Source organism: Giraffa tippelskirchi, chromosome X (genome assembly GCF_054371585.1).
Source record: "Giraffa tippelskirchi isolate mGirTip1 chromosome X, T2T-mGirTip1v1.2.pri, whole genome shotgun sequence".
Taxonomy (NCBI): domain Eukaryota; kingdom Metazoa; phylum Chordata; class Mammalia; order Artiodactyla; family Giraffidae; genus Giraffa; species Giraffa tippelskirchi.
The window spans coordinates 132,493,327-132,514,556 of NC_137289.1; the positions used below are offsets into that span (position 1 = coordinate 132,493,327).

Consider the following 21,230-nt stretch of genomic DNA (forward strand, 5'->3'; position numbering starts at 1 on the left):
AATGAAGAATTGATACAAGGCGGTTTCTACTATACCTACTCTACTTAAATCTATGTACTGTGTAGCAACTGTCTAATAACTATTGAATATTTGAAGACAGAGGTGCTACAGATATGGCAGTCATTAGATTAGGAGTTGAAAGCTGCCAAGAGACCACATCAATCTAGCTGGGCACTTTGTTTGGACAGCACAGTATTTCAAAAGTTTTTGAAAGCGAAGGCCTTTAGGGAAGGACTAGTGTGCTAAGCTAAGGCCTGGTAAGTTACTTTTTATCCCAAAAGACTTCAAAAGATTTTTAGTTTAGGGAGTTTGTTTTTCAGCAAGATATTCTGGCAGCAATTCAGTGTGTTAGTTGCTCAGTCATGTCTGAATCTTTGTGACCCCATGGTCTGTAGCCCACCAGGATCCTCTGTCCATGGGATTCTCCAGGCAAGAATACTGGAGTGGGTAGCCATTTCCTTCTCCAGGGGATCTTCCTGACCCAGGGATCAAACCTGGGTCTCCTGCATTTCAGGCTGATTCTTTACCATCTGAGCCACCAGGGAAGCTCAGTAAAGCAGCAACGCAGAGGATGAATCAAAGGTGTAGATGCAGTTGCAGTCCAGTAGAAATGTAATGTAAGCCACATATGTCATTTAAAATTTTCTAGTAGCCATGAAAAAAAAACACTAAAATCAGGGGAGGTAAGTTTTATGAATGTTTCATTTAAGCTAATACATTAAAATATTATTTTACTGTATAATTAATATAAGATTATGAATGAAGTATACTGAAGTATAATGAAGCCATATGCAACAGGTCTACAAGCAGAAAGACCAATAAAGATTTGTCTTGGTGGGGGTGGGGGGGTGGAGTGGGGTGGTAGTGGTGGTGAAAGAGATTAACAAACCTCCAGTAAAACCTCCAGTTATAAAATAAATAAGCCACAGGGATATAATGTACAGAATAAAAAATATCAATAATATTGTAATAACTTTGTATGGGGATAGAGGATTTATGGTGATTATTTCATTATGTATGAAAATGTCAAATCACTATGTAGTACACTTGAAACTAACATACTCTTATAAACTATATTTCAATTGAAAAAAATCCTCATAAAATTTTCTTAAAAAAAAAATGTCTAGGAATCCTGCTTAGAGGCTTGCCTGAATGAAAGCACAACAGGTGAAAATGGGCTGGCAAGCTGCAGAATGGATTCAGAGGCAGAATCAGGGCAGTTTTGAAAATTGTGTGGTCAGGGAACCCAGGAATATACTGGACTGGAATTACATAGAATGCAGATTGGGAACACTGCTCTTTTAAAATCACTCTTCAATTTTCCCCTTTCCCTACACTAATCTAAAATATCTATTTTGTTTCTAATAATGGAATTACTTTCCTAGAAAATCTTGAGTTATATTTATAAAAACTTTTATTATTCACAATAGCTGAGATATGGAAACAATCTGAGTGTCCATCAACAGATGAATGGATAAAGAAAATGTGGTGTGTATATCACTTAGCCGTGAAAAAGAAGGAAATCCTGCCATTTGCAACAACATGGAGAGAACTTGAGGACATTATGCTAAATGAAATAAGCCAAACAGAGAAAAACAAATATTGCTCAGTATCACTTATAAGTGGAATCTTAAAAAAAAAAGTCAAAACTCATAGAAACAGACAGTAGAAAAGTCATTGTCAGTGGTTAGGGGAAATAGGGAGAGATTAGTCAAAGGGTACAAACTTTCAACTATAAGGTGAATAAAGTCTGAGGATCTGATGTAAAACATGGTGACTATAGTTAGTAAGACTGCTTTGCATGATTAAAATTAGCTAAGCAAATAGAACTTAACCATCCCACACCCCTCAAATATGAGAGGTGAAAAGGAAAGTTTTTAAAAGTAATTCTTCCAATAGGGGTTTTAGAAAATATTTGTTTTATTACCCCTCCCCCATTGAGGACTTTCAATAATAAAGCTTTAAAAATGGCTTAGGTGCCTTTGTTATTGAAAGCTGAAAAATAACAAACTGGTTGATCAACGCCAAGAAAAAGAAATCTATGCATCCTGAACAAACACTAAACAGTAAGGAACATAAGATCAAAATGAGTATCTACCATCGTAAACAAAATAAAAGGCAAATTCAGAGCTAAGTTCTCAAACAAACCAGCTGAGTTCCCATAAAGTACACCCCAGGTTTTTCTCCCCGTGCAGTGCTAACTGCACATGCGACCATGTTAGGCACAATGGGGGCTGCCTGGTGCCAGTTCTTCTGCTGAGATACTGACAGGGTTAATGCCATTTCTTGTTCTAACAACTGCAGTGGGACAAACTGCTTGTGCTCTTCCTGAGGACAGAGACTGGGTACTAATCATGCTCTGGATCTCTTGGGGGGGGGTCCTCCCCTTAGTGATTGTCATACAGGAAGGCGCAGATTAAATGAAGTTAATAAAACTGATAGAAAAGAAAAGAGAAAAAAAGAGCAAACTCACAAATGTTCTTGCTCTTATGAAACTGAAAAAGTGCTTTTACAGTCTTTTGAGCAAAAGAAGTAGCTAAGTGAGCAAGTGCCATGAGCTGAGCTGGTAATACTCTGATCACCTTCACCTGGGCCAGCCCGCCCTCTCAAGAAGAATAGCTCATTTAACCCCTGTGAGATAGGGGTGCAGTTCTGGCACTTGCTCTAGTTGAGGATGACAGCTATTCCGTGATTTACTGTGGTCTTCTGACCAATGAAGGATAAGACAATACTGCTGAATATGACAGGCTGAACTTCTTACAGATTTGACTGTGATGCTTGCCATATTTACTACTCGTATGAATCAAGCTGAGGAACACCTACCATAAATCAGATATCTAACACTAACAAATTATGCACCCATTACAGATGACCTTTGGAGTTGCTCAAGGTACAGTCACAATCATGCATTAAAAAAAGCCGCCTTTCACTGTAATGTGTGAATGTATGAAATTAAATGAGGCTTGCAATGTAATCAGTGTGGTTGGCTGCTTTAATATATTCCATTTCAATTTCAAATCACCACAAGCCAAGAGTGACGAATCTAATTTGATCAGTTGTTCACAAAAACACAGAAAAGCAAATGTGGATCTAGCAACACAGCCAGGTTTTCAAAGGAGTTAGCATTTTTTACTATCACCAGAAGTCATTAATGTATTTTTTTAAAAAATAGTAATTAAAAACAATCCCACACACAATTTTTTGCTCATCAGAAATTTCAACCCTCACATTCAAAAGTTCAAAAGATATAATATTTAAGTGAAAGGTATATTTAATTTTTCCAAAGTCAATAACATATTTCAACAGTATCAAAAGAAAACAAAAATCAAAAGGTCTTATTTCTGACACTTATGAACAGCAGGGCACTTGGAATCAATGCAGTAAGTTCTCCAGCACTGATTATTACTATCTAGCAAAAATTTGTATACGAACACAACTCTTGATCTCCATCCCTATTATAAGCGTGAGGCAATACAACTTACAAATTAAATTACTGTCACACTAGGTCTTTAGGTCCTCGGCAGCTGTTTAGCAGAGCCTGCAACAAGCACCATGGAGAGACAAGAATGAGGTTGGTGAGCCCAGTCACCCCTTAAAGCTGCGATGCTCTTCACACTCACCCTAATTAATACACAATTTTCAAGGCTTTAGCATTTTCCTCCAGGCCTGCATGAGATGTTTCTGGAAGAAAATCATGGGCTGTTTCCAGGAACCGGACACTTTGGGGGGGGGGGGGGGCTTCCTAAAGGCTCCCATGGTGGAAACACAGTCTAGCATCACTCACCAAACAGTAGCCAGCATTGTACAAGTCTTAAAGCGGATCACGCCACTCCCCTATTCAAAGTGTTGAAGAGCTTCCTGCTGTACTGAGGATAATATTCACACTCCTGACCCAGATCTAGCCCCAGCCTCTCTCTCCAGCTTCATCTCCTATTACTTCCCCCTCACTGGCGGGCCTCCAGTCACACCTGTCCCCCAGCAGTTGCAAGATGCTCCAGCCCCAGGCTCTTTCCTCTTGCCCTTGGCCTAGAATAACCTGCCTGCAGACTTTCCTATGGCTGGTTTCTTATCATTCAGGTCACCACCTTACAAAGAACATCTTACCTCTTGCACCAAACCACTCCCCCCATTTTACCATTCTAGGAGGAGTTGTTATTGTCTGAAATTACTGTGTTTGTCTCTCTCTCACAGAATGTGCCATGAGGACAGACACCTTTGGCTATGCCTGGTGCATGGTAGGCCATCAGTAAATATTTGGTAAATCAAAAACAAACTCATATACAGTCACTATGGAGAACCATATGACCCACCAATCTCACTACTGGGCACATACCCTGAGAGAACCATAATTTAAAAAGATACATGTACCCCCCAATATTCATTGCAGCACTATTTACAATAGCCAGGACATGAAAGCAACCTACACGGCCATTGACAGATAATGGATAAATGGATAAAGAAGATGTGGTACATATATACAATGGAATATTACTCAGCCATAAAAATAATGAATTTGACTCGGTTGAACTGAGGTGGATAAACCTAGAACCTATTATACAGAGTGAAGTAAGTCAAAAAGAGAAAAAAAATCATGTATTAATGCATATATGTGGAATCTAGTAAAATGAGAGTAATGAACTTATGTGCAGGAATAGTGATGCAGACATAGAGAATAGACTTGCAGACATAGCGGGGAAAGGAGAGGGTGGAACAAATTGAGAGAGTAACATTGAAACACATGTATTATCATATGTAAAACAGAAGACCAGTGGGAAGTTGCTATATAACACAGGGAGCTCAGCTCAATGCTCTGTGACACCCGAGAGGGGTTGGAATGGGGCAGGGGCTCAGGTTCAAGAAGGAGGGGACATATGTATACTTACGGGTGATTCATGTTGTTGTATGGCAGAAACCAACACAACATTGTAAAGCAATTATCCTCCAATTAAAAATAAATTAAAAAAAAAACCCACAAAAAATAAACTCATAGAAAAAGGTACAGGACACTACATACATGGTGAGAGGCACTGTGGTGACATAGGTATTTAAGGATTTCTTTTTAAACAGCTAGGAAACACACCATAGAGGAAGAGTGGCCTGGGGTTAAAGTCTTTGGAGTCTGTTGGATCCCATTTTAATTATGGAACTATACTAGATTTAGATTACTGTCCTAGAAAATAACTTAGGCTAACCTCAGCACCACATGTGTAAAATAGGGAAAAGAACATCTATATTGCAGATTATTGCAAAGAGTAGCACAATCATACGTAAAGAGTCAAACTGTTCAGTAAAGTAATGAGGGATTTCATTTTTTTATTTACTTGACATTACCAACTACTACTGACAGATCCCCTTTAAATAAAAACAGCAAACTAATAGTAACAAAAATATGGTTAAGTATGAATATATGAACAGTCACTATATACCCTTGGAAACTAGGAAATTACAAATACAGATGGATAGGCATACAAATGGTACAATTTCTAGAGTTTCAGACCAAGTGATGGTTGATATCGCTAATAAACTTCTAACAAAATATAATACACATCTCATTTCTCTTTTGAGACAAAGATCCAAAGACAAAAAACTACTAAAAAACTACAGGGATTTATTAATTTACATTCAACTGAATAAAAGGTGAATATAACAAAGGACACGTATTACTCAATTTTATTCTCCAGAGATGCTTTAGCTAAATCATGTCATAACAAAGACATCCCACAGCATGGCCTCTATCAGCACTGAACAATAAGTAGTCTTTTTCCTTCTGCTTTCTTCATTTGAGAAGGAATGAACTATGGTAGCTCATTGGGCACTAAATGTATTCAATGACACCAATCTTTTAAAATAATGAAAATCTCAAAATGCATCAAACACTTGAAGCAGTAAGTACTGATTGCATCCCAGAGGTACTTGCAACCAAGCCTTCTTTGTGCCAGTAATTCTGAGGCTAGGTTTGCGGAATTAGTTGAGAAAGGAAAGACCACCAGGAAAAATATCAGTAACTGAGAAATATAAAAGGGTAGTAGCATGGAGAAGGTGTTAAAAGTATTAACTGATAAAAATAAAAGAAAACAGCAAAAGTAGACACAGGAGACAGCAGTTTATATACACTGGTCTGGTATGAACCTATATTCAATTCAGTTCAGTCGCTCAGTTGTGTCCGACTCTTTGAGACCCCATGAACCGCAGCATGCCAGGCCTCCCTGTCCATCACCAACTCCTGGAGTCCACCCAAACCCATGTCCATCGACTTGGTGATGCCATCCAGACATCTCATCCTCTGTCGTCCCCTTCTCCTCCCGCCCTCAATCTTTTCCAGCATCAGGGTCTTTTCCCATGAGTCAGCTCTTCGCATCAGGTGGCCAAAGTATTGGAGTTTCAGCTTCAACATCAGTCCTTCCAATGAACACCCAGGACTGATCTCCTTTAGGATGGACTGGTTGGATCTCCTTGCAGTCCAAGGGACTCTCAAGAGTCTTTTCCAACACCACAGTTCAAAAGCATCAATTCTTCGGTGCTCAGCTTTCTTTATAGTCCAACTCTCACATCCATACATGACCACTGGAAAAACCATAGCCCTGACAAGATGGACCTTTGTTGGCAAAGTAATGTCTCTGCTTTTTAATATGCTATCTAGGTTGGTCATAACTCTCCTTCCAAGGAGTAAGCGTCTTTTAATTTCATGGCTGCAGTCACCATCTGCAGTGATTTTGGAGTCAGAAAAATAAAGTCAGCCACTGTTTCCACTGTTTCCCCGTCTATCTGCCATGAAGTGATGGGACCGGATGCCATGATCTTAGTTTTCTGAATGTTGAGCTTTAAGCCAACTTTTTCACTCTCCTCTTTCACTTTCATCAAGAGGCTCTTTAGTTCTTCTTCACTTTCTGCCATAAGGGTGGTGTCATCTGCATATCTGAGGTTATCGATATTTCTCCCCACAATCTTGATTCCAGCTTGTGCTTCCTTCAGCCCAGCGTTCCTCATGATGTACTCTGCATATAAGTTAAATAAGCAAGGTGACAATATACAGCCTTGACGTACTCCTTTTCCTATTTGGAACCAGTCTGTTGTTCCATGTCCAGTTCTAACTGTTGCTTCCTGACCCGCATACAGGTTTCTCAAGAGGCAGGTCAGGTGGTCTGATATTCCCATCTCTTTCAGAATTTTCCACAGTTTATTGTGATCCACACAGTCAAAAGCTTTGGCATAGTCAATAAAGCAGAAATACATGTTTTTCTGGTACTCTCTTGCTTTTGGATGATCCATCAGATGTTGGCAATTGGATCTCTGGTTCCTCTGCCTTTTCTAAAACCAGCTTGAACATCTGGAAGTTCACGGTTCACGTATTGCTGAAGTCTGGTTCGGAGAATTTTAAGCATTACTTTACTAGTGTGTGAGATGAGTACAATTGTGCGGTAGTTTGAGCATTCTTTGGCATTCCCTTTCTTTGGGATTGGAATGAAAACTGACCTTTTCCAGTCCTGTGGCCACTGCTGAGTTTTCCAGATTTGCTGACATATTGAGTGCAGCACTTTCACAGCGTCATCTTTCAGGATTTGAAATAGCTCAACTGGAACTCCATCACCTCCACTAGCTTTGTTCGTAGTGATGCTTCCTAAGGCCCACTTGACTTCACATTCCAGGATGTCTGGCTCTAGGTGAGTGATCACACAATTGTGATTATCTGGGTCATGAAGATCTTTTTTGTACGGTTCTTCTGTGTATTCTTGCCACCTCTTCTTAATATCTTCTGCTTCTGTTAGGTCCATATGATGTCTGTCCTTTATTGAGCCCATCTTTGCATGAAATGTCCCCTTGGTATCTCTAATATGCTTGAAAAGATCTCTAGTCTTTCCCATGCTATTGTTTTCCTCTATTTCTTTTCAGTGATCACGAAGGAAGGCTTTCTTATCTCTCCTTGCTATTCTTTGGAACTCTGCATTCAAATGGGTGTATTTTTCCTTTTCTCCTTTGCTTTTCACTTCCCGTCTTTTCACAGCTATTTGTATGGCCTCCTCAGACAGCCATTTTGCTTTTTTGCATTTCTTTTTCTTAGGTATGGTCTTGATTCCTGTCTCCTGTACAGTGTCATTCACCTCCACCCATAGTTCATCAGGTATTCTGTCTATCAGATCTAGTCCTTTAAATCTATGGATCATGTCAGGTTAATTTTTTTAGTATGTCAAAAATGGTCAAATGCCAGCAATTTTATATCATTGAAACAAACACATTTACCAAAGCACTTAGGATTCCTTGTTAGTATGTAATGAATGACATTCACTAAATCGTGCATGAATTTTGTACAAGTGTAAACTCTGAATGGCTGGTATTTGGGAACTTTTCACAGCAGTGTCCAAAATGGTAACCATTAGGTGTCAGACTCCTTCCTTCATGGGCAAGAAACATTTCTGTTTTTGTTGCTTCAAACTGCCAAATTTCTTTTAGCAGCTGTTAAGGTTTCAGTAGGCATGCTCAGTTTCCAGAGTAAGACTGATATAAAAAATTTAAGGAAGGAGTTTTGACGTGTTGAAATATTGCAAAGTCTGAATAAAGGGAAAATTCAAGAGAGTATCATGAAAATATGAGTAACATGAACCTACTCCATAATGACTAATATTTCAAGATGCTCAAGAACACTGTCATGGCAACACAGGAATATCTTTTAAAAATAACAGAAAGTGAGGATATTAAGGCACACAAATAAACCTGTCACTGCAGTGACAATGTATTGGTGAAGTGGGACAGGAAGATGAAAAGGGGAAATTTTCAAGTAAACACTCCAGTATTTAAAAACAAATGGTGCGTTTGGATAGCTAATGTGATAATTTGAATTACAGCATGTGGTATTCTAAAAAGGAGTGCCGCAGAGTTGCCCCTGTGCTAGAAGGTGATTGGTTAAGCTTGTTCCAGTACTATTTATGATAATAAAATATCCTCGCCTGCATTTATGGGGCAGGGTGACTTTCAAATACAGTGAATATAGTGATCAAATTGTTACTGAGCAAGAGCTTAAACCCACTCCTAACTGCCTGGAAACTCTGTTAATTAGTCAGGACCAGCGAAAGGTAGTGTGGAAGGGGACAGCCCAAGTGAAGGGTTTAATTAACCACTGAGCAAAGAGTTGACATTTGCATCTCAATGCTGTCCCTGGTGATAAGCTGACCAAATGGAGATGAAGCCAATTGACAAACTATATTTTACCAATTCTAAGATGAACCCCCTCCTCCATGTTTTAACATCTTTAAAATCAGGATGTGTCTTAAATTGATGTCATTTTAGAATTAATGATTATGTTAATTGACAGAGAGGTTAGCTAATGGCCACCTTTCTAAAAGTCGCCGTGATCCAATTCAAACCAGCTAACCATCAAAGATTATGAATTTTCTTTCATGATTGTATAACAACCACTAGTATCCTAGAATAGGGGTCCCCAATCTCCGGGATCTAATGCCTGATGAGCTGAGGTGGAGCTGATGTAATAATAATAGAGATAAAGTGCACAATAAATGTAATGCACTTGAATTATTTGAAACATCCACCGCCCAGTTGGTGGAAAAACTGTCTTCCACAAAATCGGTCCTCCACAGAATCAGTCTCTGGTACCAAAAACGTTGGGCACCGCTGGCCTAGATCATAAAAAAGACCAGGGAAGTAGGCTGTCCTGGTCATCTACGTTCTTTACAATGTTAAAACAGACCTCCAAGTATGTTCTTTATCTGGGTGAGGAATTTTTGCAGATTCTGTACATAAGAACCTTACCACTGGGACTTCTAACTTTATTACAAAGAATACTACTGTGTATGATGCAGGGAAATCTATGCAGATACAGAAAATATTTAACGGATCTTGAACTCCTAGCGGAAAGGATACTTGCCACTAGGTAAGTAACTAGAGAAAACCTTATAGAAACTTTTTGATGAATTTTAAGAAAACAACAAAATTCTGTAAAGCAATTATTATTCATTTAAAAAAAAATATAGTAAAAAAAAAAAAAAAACCTGTTCAGTACAGAGACCATGTGATGAAGGAAAAAACAGAGCTCTTAGGGGTCTGTACTGCCCAACAAGGCAGTCACTAATCACATGTGACTATTTCCATTTAAATAACTCAAAATTAAAATTCTATTCCTTAGTAATACTAGCCACATTCAAGTTGTCAACAGCCATATGTGGCTAGAGATTACCATATTCGACAGCATAGATACAGAACATTCCTCTCACTGAAAAAAATTATACTGGTCAGTGCTACTCTAGACTACCATTTGAAGCTGGGTTATATCTCAGCTGCTCCACTTAGCACCTGTGAGTTTGGACAAATTAATGAGCCTCACTAATATTTGGTTTTCTTGTTGGTGGATTGAGTATGTAATTGTTATCCGAACTCCCTGGGACACTGTGAGGATCAGAGTACCATAAAAAGGTTAGCTGCTAGTAAGTTGTATATTTTTATGTGATTTGTACTTTATGAAGGTGACTTTAATCTTTTTGCATTTTTAATATGAGTTGGATGTTTTTTACTGCTTAAAAATCCCAAGTTTTATGGCCCCTTCCCTTTCTTTTCTTTTATGGCAAAAAAAAAAAAAAAAAGAAGAAAGCACACTTCCAGATATATTTAGCAAACAAATGCCTACAGTAGCCACATGAGTAAAAGGAATGAAGGGGGCTGAGGTGGGGTGGTAGCAAACTGGAGAACTCAAGTTCTATCTCAACTGCTTTAGCTGCTACTGGGCTCCAGCCAATTGTTGTCATTCAAGAATGTTGACTTAGTGTAGTCAGATACTGACTTTTGAAAGAAGCCCAGAAATTTGGCTTTTTATATGAAATCTCCAATTTAAAAAATATTAGCAACTAATTAAAAATGGTAAATATTCTTCAGGCAAATTTAAACACATTTAGAGGTCATATGTGCCCACAGCTGTGCTATGTGACCTCTGGTTTCACGTAGCAGCTACACTTCCTTCTCCATCCCTGATTCAAAGCCTCAGGACACTCTTACAAACAAATGCATGAAATTTACTCCTCACTGTACCTCATGGTGAAGCAGAAATGAAATTCACAGTGTTATGTATTTTATACAGATTACTATCCCCAGTATTAAAGTTATTTCTAGGTTACTAAAACATAACACTTAAGGAACTTCACTGGCAGTACAGTGGTCAAGACTGAGCTTACAATGCAAAGGGTGCAAGGCTGATTCCTGGTCGAGTAACTAAGATCCCTGCATGCTGAGGGGCAAAAAACCCACAAAACTATATATAACTTTAAAAACATACACGGGCTTTAAATGATTTAAGATTATAAATGACCCAAATTTAGAAAATAATTTATGTCCTCTTGAACCAAATGCCCAGAAGAGAAAAAAAGGAAAATGATACAGAAAATTACACTTTTTACTGTAATTAAAGAATATTTCTCTTTTTACATTGCTACTCCAGTGGAAAATTACTGGAAATCTGGGGAAGAACTATAATGCTTTATATAAAAGCCATAGGTCTCTACTGATGAATGAGTTGAGACATTAAAAAAAATTCCTAATTTGGAAAGCTTACTGCTATAAAGCAAAATAAATCTTTTAATAATTCCCCGAGTAATTTAAATGCTGAATACTCAAAAGCCCATTAAATTTAAAAGGTTTCTGTACTGTATATGGGAGCATACACAATTTTTTATTCCAAGTGTATTTAACTGTACTTTATTTTTATCATATACTCACCCCAAGGAACCAGCAGTTGCAGCCTTTTTATTCAGTTGATAATTCAAATATTGTTTCTAATACAAATATATGGTTTATCATGCTTATTTATCACCAACTTGGTACACTTCATAATCGCATTACAACCCCACTGTGTACTGAATACCACTTATAGTTCAAAGTACTCAAGATAAGCACTGTTACTTTCAAGAGAAGATTGGCAGTAATTAAAGGTCTTACTTAGTAGTTGTTGGTAACCATGTTTTTAAGGAGTTTTTTTTTTTTAAAGAAAGTAGTATAGATATATTTAATTTGGTAATTCTATTGTATTAATGAGATCTATTTTGGACACCTATTTTGGGGTTAAAACAAAGATGTGCCAAACTGTTATCAGTGCAGTGAAACAGAATGACATGGAAGTATTTTGTAATTCATCAATGAGAACCAATGAAACATCTGTGGACTACATAGCATAAAACTAAATCATACCCAAACACTAATAATAATAATAAAAAGAACAATAGTACCTTGCACTTATGGACCTCCTTCCAGAGGAATTTCAGAATGCTTTTAAAACACATGTTATTTTTCCTTCTTTGAACAAATAAGACAACTAAATCAAAGGGTAATAATGGTTTGCCCATGCCACAAAGTGAGTCAGCGGCAAACCGGGAATAGATTTTCTAACTTGTTCATTCTCTTGCAATTATATTGTGCAATGATTACTCTGTTAGAGTGTATCCTGCACGTTACACGCAAGACATAGGTTCTCTCCACATTTCATGTGGGCCTACTACTCCCCTCACTCCACCCCAGCCTATTAATAATAGGAGTGTTTACAACTGACACTGCCATCAAGATATACTCCTTCCTGCTGCATCAATGAGGGTCCTGTGGGGAGACAAGAACACAGGAGACTACAAGCCTCTCAGTCGCCTCCATCTCCCCACCTACACAGAGCTGTCCAGAGATGGCCTCCAGGCATATCAAGATATCATAAAGACTGGTAAAATCAAAGAACAAATTTTGAGCACTGGTAGAAATTCAAAGATGGCAAGGTCATTAAAGAGCTAGAACTGTGAACCACTAGAAAAATCCACAAGCAAAATGGCCAGCTGCTATGATCTATATACAGGTTCTGGAGGGCACGCAGTGGGTCTGGGCAGTGACGGTCCTCATGTGATGGCAATCCTTGGACTTACTGATTCATTCTACTGATAGAGTAGGGTGTTCATTTGATTCATATAACCTAACGGTTTGAACAAAGAAATATCTAGTCTGGAATTTATGCCATTTCCTAAGGTGCATGGAATCACAGCTAAATTCTATTAGGAATTATCAGGAAGTAGGTAAATTTGGGTAGAAAATCAAGACCACAGAGTGAGGAGAGGGCATGGGCTAAATGTCTGATGAATGTATAGATGTATCTGGATGGAAAAACTTTCATCATACAGTTGCAGAGTATGATGGCAAAGAGAGGAGGGAGTCAGAAAAGTATTCTATAAACATTACTGTACTCTATAAAAAACAATGTATTATGCTTCTACACTAAAGTATTCTAAAAAACAGTCTCATACTATTTATTAGGTGCCTATCAGAGCAAGTTGCCACCAGTCACACAATAATGTATCTAGTGTGGTTCCCGTCCTCAGAGTTATAATCTCAAGGGGCAGTGCTTAAGAGCTGCAGGAGTTGGAGGACAAAGCGATCACTTCTAGCTGGGAGGCCTTAAAGGATGAACAGAAATATCAAAAGGTAGAGTCGGGATTGAGGTGGGCCATGCAGGTAGGGAAAAACCTCACAAGCAGAGGGATGTCGCCATGGTGGAGTCAAGGCCTGCTCAGGGAGGGGTCTAACCTGCAGGTGCCATGCAGTTGCTATCTTAATGCTTTTAGGCATAAGGGGGATGGTCTGAAACCAACAGCATGAGATAAGGCTGATCAGAGACTCTTTTCTAGCTCCAAGACCCCAAAGTTGCAAAATGGGGCTAACCAAGCTATTTGTCCTGCCCGGAGACCCAAGGTAAGCCCAAGTATGACTGTGGTGCCCACACATGTCCTTCCAATACCTTCAGGACTACCACCTGGTCCCAGACCCTTTGGGTGACTGGCAGCAATGTGAAACTGCAAAGGGCTGATCTACGAGGACTCAGCCAGATAAGCCCAAAGGTAAGGCAAAGATGACAGGAGGTGGGAAAGGTCCCAGATATACCAACTGTGGAGATGCCCAAATGCCAGGGTTAGGATACTTCCTAGTCACCCATCTAATTTCTTTGAGGACTTTCTACCCTCCCCAGTGGCCCTTTCCTACTTTCATGATATAAGTTAATGTTGAAAATAACCTGTGTGTCTACCACCAATTTTGCTGAAAAGCATTTATTTTATCTTCTTTCATTACCAAAATACAGTTTCTTCAGCTTACTTTTCCCTAGCCCTTATTCTCCCTTCACTTTATTCTCAAATGCTATATTAGGTGATAGAACATCATAAATGACTCCCTTATCTAGGAAATAATTCATGTGCTTGATTTAATTTTCCTTTCTACTGTCTATTTAAATTGTTATCTAGATGCCACCCAATCTCTCTTTCTACATCAAAGTCAAACTTGATACCTATTTGACAAGAAGCAGTATTAAAGTCTGAAGAGTTTAACTAACTCCGAGATTCTCAATACTACAGATGTGCATCAGTCTCTGTGGGGCTTTTTAAAATACATAGTCACTGGGACCCCGTCTCAAATCTACTGAACCAGATGTTTGGTGGTGACATCTGGACACCTGTCATTTTAAAAGGTATAAAAGATACATTTCAGTTGTTAAGAAGTAATGTGCTAAAGTATATGATTAAGGAACTTGGTTTGGCCAAATTTCTACACACAAGTACAACTCTTTTTTACCCTCCTTAGAAAATAGACAACAGTTATTACTGATAAGGGAAATATGTGAACAACATGGAAATGACTTGTGGATTATTCGTGTTTCAACCCCTCCCATTAGTACTGATAGTGAGAAGTATATGACAGTTATCACAATTGATTTTAAGCTCTTTGAGAGCAGAAACATGTCTTTTTCATACTGCAATCATCTAACAATTAAGAATGGACCATTTAAAACACATCTGGTATTGTGCCAGAGGCTGGGGATACAAATACAAACAAAAAACCATGGTCACTGAGAGGCTTCAGAAATCAATCAGATGGAATGAATAATAGTAATAATAAGTACTATCACAGTGGTTTGGATCAAGTGTTATTCTCAGAAATAATAAAACCAAGTGAAATTCACTGCATGTTTACTATGTACCCAGCCCTATTCTATGCATTTTAGATATCACTCTGTTTCTGTATCATCCCAATTAACATGAACCTTACAAGGCAGACACTATTTTCCTCCGGGCTGTACAAAGGATATGCACAGGGTAGGTTACATGCCCCAAAGTTACTTATCTAGGAAGAAGTAGAAAGTCAAAACTTGAACTGGACATTCTCGCTTCAGAAAGTAGACTTTTAATACTATTTTTCAGGAGCCTAGGTCAGTGCCCTTGGTGCTCAAAAAACTCTAGCAGAAGGAAGGAACAAACAACAAATATTTACAGAGTGCTCCCACAGTGTGCCTGAAACCCTTCTCCCTAAGGTTCCTGCACACTACAGGCTAAAACCTATGATTGTTTGTATGATTCTTTAAAAACTTAGGCAAAAGACAAATATTATCTTTTCCTCCACTTCAGTAATGGGATCAGAAGTTAGGTTTCCATAGCTAACCCTTAAACAGATCCCTTCACGTCTCTGCTCTTCTAGTTCCAATGAGCTTGCATCACTTGGGAGCCAAACTAAAAATGACATTTTCAGGACATTGCTTTCAAGAATTTCCCACATGTCCTAGCATGTTACAGTGACACTGCTGCAATGAGGAAGAAATTTTCTTAGAATTAGGTGAGAGAGGGGACAAATCTAAAGATGCTATTTCAGGTTGAAAGAAGGAAAAAAAGTTTCTTGATTCAGGGCTAAGGGTTGCTGCCAACAGCTCGTTTTGTTTTCAAAGATCAGCACACAAAAGTTTCACAGAGCTGGAAGGAAAAGATTTGGATGCTAAGTTAGATGGGGGTTGAGGGGGGCATGATTCCCATCATTCCTTTGGGAGCAGTAGAAAAATAACAAAACCTCTATAAAAGAGATGAGCAAGTCTGCTGTGAAAGGAATGACCCCTCACATATAGGGAAAGCAATTTGCATCTACAGATCTCATTGGTATAAACGACCTCCTTCAAAGAGTGAAAACCTCAATGGAAAGCCACTATATACCCATGAAAGGCTTTGCCGGCTATTTGTTGAGCTGTATACAGACTAACAAACAGGAGTGGTTAACCTGGCGCACCATGCACTATAGAGATATTTTTTTTAAGTAGGCTTAGTCAGCTAATCTTGTTGAGATTTCTCTCATACTACTGATTTCTTATTCTCAAAATAAATTAAGAGGCTTCATTCAAAATTCCCTGTGGTCTACCAGCTTGAGTTTGTTGGGTGTCTTTGATTGTCTCTTGTCTTTAGATTCCCTGCCTTGTCTCTTTAGATTTTGCTGTGCCCTTTGGTATTTCCCGTTAGTCCATGTCTGGAATAGCTAATTACATGGTAGCATAATTCCCGCCCGTACAGCAAGGAATAGCAGAACCTTGCTAATTCACACCAATAACTGAAAGACTCCTGTGTAAGTTACTGAATTATGCAAATGAGCAATAAGTGAAGAAAGATGATTCAAAATTGTATTTCATTCATTTATTTTGACAAGTGTAGTTTAGTCTTAATTATTTTGAAAATTTCTTTGTAGCATACTAATAAATTTACTGTGGCACATTTGTTAAAAGTGATAAAGTCTTTACTAAGAGAGACCGCTGTGTGCTCTGCTGGATAATTTCCTGAAGACAGGCTCAGTTCAGACCCTCTCTTTTATCTTGGATTTCACTGACTTTTCAGCATCTATTTTTTTGTAAGATAATATATAACATACCAATAAAACACAGGAATAATTTTAGGAAAAAACATTTACTACATAAAACAGGTCCTATGTATATCTAAACTTTCATCATGGTGATAGTTAAAAAATTAATCATGCTTCAAGAAAAACACTTTTACATTCTTTGGTCATAATGCTAATAGGATTTTATTTTTATCTTTTACATAAAACTAATTCAAAAAAAAACCTAATTCCATCTGTCATTCATCTTTTTTAATTCCTATCTCTGATTTCTGTTTTGTTTTGTCTTGCCATACTTCTTTTAAAGTTAACGATGTCTGTTTTAAGGTAAGTGAATATATCACAGTATGTAACGTTTTCATGTCAAAATACTTACATTATTATATCTAAGCTAAATTATTTAAGACAGGAAAACACTTTGATACACTTCTGACAGATGAATCTTGCAGGATGGAGTCAACTTCTTTCAAAACAGCACCACTGGTTACAGTGGGGAGTGAAGAGCAAACAGCTTTCCAGCTTCCAGTCTTGGGTTTTAAACTCCACATAGAACAGCCTCTTAATAAGTTCTTTTTGACTAAACCTCCAATTCAAATGTGTTTTAAAAATCATCATGCATTTGTCAACTGAGGTTCTTTCATTTATAAAAAGCTAGATCAGCAATAGATCACTTAAAGAATAGAGGGAAAGACAAACCTTAAGTCCCAAACTACATGCTAGCATCTGGCCTATTAAAATCTCATCTGCTCTTGAAGGCCCAATTCAGGTTCCATCTCCACTGGAAATCCTTCCTGGAGATAAATGTGGGGGGAGCCTGCAGCACTTCACACCAGCCCCTCTATTTGCCTTCAGGTCAAAGTTGCCCTACTTTGAGCAGGGCAGCTGTGACAGTGCAAAGAAGGCTGGACTCTCACACCCTGCAGCTTTGCTACCTCAGGAGAGTCATTTAATCTCTTTCAGGTTATTTTTTCATCTGAAAAATGTTACTTTAATAGGTAATGGAGAAGACAATGGATGTTAATGATCTCCATAAAATATAAAGTCCTTAAAAAAGTAGGCACTTAGAGGGCGAATGCTTGAATAAGAAAATGATCAGAAGTATTATAACCTCTAAAACAGGAGCAAGGTCTTGGTTGTACCTGGGCCCTTTACATACCACACAAGGCAGAGACTTGATAAACACTCATGGAATGAATTTTGGTGGGATGGAGTGTGAAGCAAGGAGAAACAGAGAAAACCAGACTTACAAACCTGCTTTGGTGATTTTACTTGTGGAGTTGGCTTTTATGATAATTTCTTAAAACAAGAAAAGTATGTCAGTATCTAAATTGGCCTGTAAACCTATTTTTTTTGTGAGTATAGCTGATTTAAGCCTTAAAGCTCTAAAGGATGGTACTATGGTGAATAGGTTTCCCAGGGCGTTTATACAGGGGAGAGTGTAATCAATGTTAATTTATTTGAACTCAATGACAGACTACTAATTCTGTCTAGTTACTGTCCTGCTGGCCATAAGGTGAGAGAATGCTGATGGGCCTGAATAAATTCATGACAACTATAGAAAGAATTATTCTAAGACTGTGTCAAACTGATGATGAGTTTTCTTTCTGTATGAGAGTTTGTATTTATTATATGAACATAACAGTGCAGCATAACATAATAAATGGATGCTGACTAATCACATGCAAAACAATACCACATCTGGGCCTGGGGCTACTGAGTAACTGAAGATATCACAGGGATACAAGTAAACTTTAAAAGTTACGGTTGAAGCCCTTAGAAAATTATGGAAAACTTAAAGGATTACAGATGATAATGAAAACAAAGTCAGTTTTTGTGAAAAGCAAGAAAGCAAAGCAAATCAAAACCAAACACACAAAAACCCCCAGTTGCTTTAAACATTAAGTCAGGTTAAAAATTAAATCTGTACTGCAGTCAGAAAGGTGAGGGCCAAGCAAAAACACTTCACTTTTAACCATTAGAGGCTATTCTGATATGGCACATGCAATTGGTAAAAAAACAAAAAAAAATTAAGAAGATGCATGAAAGGCAAGTGCTGTCTCTCATAAACATAAAAGGAACATAAACACTTCTGAGAAGAAACGTTATCACCACAGAGATAAGGCAAATATGAAATGATGGAGACATTAAATTCTGGGCTAAGTAAATGAGCAAGATTCCCAAGAGGAAAAGAATATGCAATTTAAAAACAATCCCAAACTACTAGAGAAAAATACCAGAGTCAGAATGAACCTGTTTAAATCCCAAATATCTCTGAGAGCATGAAACAATTCTGGATGACTTTAAATCCTCTAATTTGCTTGAAGCAAATGGGACTAGTGTTTGCATATATTTCATTGACTCTTTTTGTTTAAAGTCACATTTATTACAAATTTTAGTTGGTATTAAAAAGTCATAAAGTCAATAGCTGATAAAACCACAAAGGGTGCTTCTTTAGAAAGATTTAAGAACAAAAACAACAACAAAGGGAATGCAATATGCTTTTAAGACTACAGACCTTTTAATATTTAAAACTGCATTTTTAAAAGAAGTAATGTTATACATTTTAAATGGCTGATTCAATACATTTTTAGCAAAAAGCACTAATTTTGAGAGGAAGAAAATTTAGTTTAACTATATCTAACCCAAGTGCTTTATTTAGGTCACGTTATAACAGATTACTATAGATGTTATACAAATATTGATAATTCAGTATTCCTGAAACTTAGAGTACATTCTATCTTGATAGTTAAAGGATCTACTCTCTTCTCTGCCATGAGTATTATAAGCCTTTTTCTCCTACTAATTAATCTGCAATTAATTCAACCAACCTCCAATTAGTCTTCTACAACATTACCCTACTTAGACAATAAAGCAGTCTCCAGACTGGCTTTAAAACCTGGGCTAAAACAGACTCCTACAGACCAAAAATGGTTCTGAGATTTCTCTTTGTAGTATAATTTAGATGTCATATCTAATTTGCTGTCATGACTATTGTTTCACTGTGCAATTTGTATGTCGCTTTGAATGGTAAAGACATCAGAGCTTTATTGAATTAAACCTTCTGTCTTTATTTAGGGTCTGATGTTACATGTTTATGCGTGTATGTTTATGTCTCAAAAGCTCCTTTTGACATCAAGTAATGGTAGAAAAGGATTATGCTTTTTTGATATCTTTGCTCCCAACTTGGTAAATATAAACACAAATGGGGGGAGGTGGTGGTGGTGGAAGCCCTCTTTAAACAAAAGAAACAATTTTAAATAACAATAATAATATTATTGTTATTATTATTTTATAGACTGAGATAGCTAAATAAGCCATTCACATTACAGAATCATAGAGGGCCTGGCTGTTTTATAACCTTAATGCCTTGACTGTCGAATCTATTAACCAACTGTTTCCTAAGAATTGCCTTTTTTATTGATAGTTTTTGTGATCTACCTCAAATAGATCACAATTCCATAAACACAAAGAAATGCAAATGCTCCCTGGCTTTAATTCATAAGGAACAAGGGCCATCTTACCTAGATTGCAATACTCAGTTTAGTGTTGGTCTGTTTGTAACTGTTCTTCTCCCGGCCTTTGAGTTCAAGTTCTAACCTAAAGTCAGGACTAAGACTCACCATGGAAAGCCTCCCAGTAGACCACTGGAATAGCCTTTTAAGTAATTTTTAGTGCATGAAATTTCATAAAGTTTTTACTAGATAATTACACTTCCTGATTTTGTAATTAGTGGAAGTACATGCAATTACATAATAATTATGATAGTAATTACGTAATTAAGATGTATAATTATGTAGTAAAAAACATCATGGAAATAAAACCATCTACTGTGTAAGCACAATACATTTTAAAAGTAAATTCACTAGCTCAACTGTTTAAAAATACTTTTCTTCAAAATAAAGTGATTAGCTCACATTATCGTCTAACTGCTTGAAAATGGTTTAATATTTTTTCCTCATTGGTGATAGAAGTATATATATTTAAAGTACATGAAAAAAATCTTAGGTTTTTCCCACTTTCAAACACTTGAAAATGACAGTATGTTTTGCAAATGAAGACCATCGACCATAGCACCATCACCTAGATAATGCCCTTGCTTATGCTGTTAGACTTGTCAAAAGGGACAAAGAACTTGCCCACTGAAAGGACATACTAGGAAAAGATTTAATAAAACTCGTAACGCATTTGTAATCACATCATGCTTGTGAGCTCATTTCTACATAAAAGTGCAAATCTTGAGTGCATATTTACAGTGGGCTTAAAGAAAAGGCATACTATTAGAATCCAGAAGTTTGTTGTCCAAATACACAGCAACTTTGTCATATACAACTTTCGCTATCCTAAAGAGGATGACATAAAATATACAAAGACATCTCCACTACTGGCAAAGCAAATATGGTGACAATTTCCTGGAAAATGTAGTTTTTCTTCTGTCACACTGTAAAGTTGTCTTTAGTTAAACAACGAAACAAAAACAAAACTGGCAGTATTCAGAGAGAAAAGCAAAGCAGTATGAAGGGGTTCCAGTCTGCCACAAGAAAACATCAACTTTGTCACTCTTGTATTGA

At 37.5% G+C, this 21,230-nt stretch overlaps 1 protein-coding gene and 1 long non-coding RNA gene across 10 annotated transcripts in view; one reads left to right on the plus strand and one right to left on the minus strand.

The window, feature by feature from the left end:
• The window catches only part of POLA1 (DNA polymerase alpha 1, catalytic subunit), a 390,759-nt gene that overhangs the window by 125,863 nt on the left and 243,666 nt on the right, over window positions 1-21,230 (minus strand). The gene's annotated exons all lie outside the window — the stretch shown is intronic.
• LOC145537149 (uncharacterized) lies at window positions 13,766-18,541 on the plus strand. The gene is made up of 2 exons (XR_014076238.1): window positions 13,766-13,862; window positions 14,373-18,541. It is a non-coding gene; the product is annotated as an uncharacterized LOC145537149 (long non-coding RNA).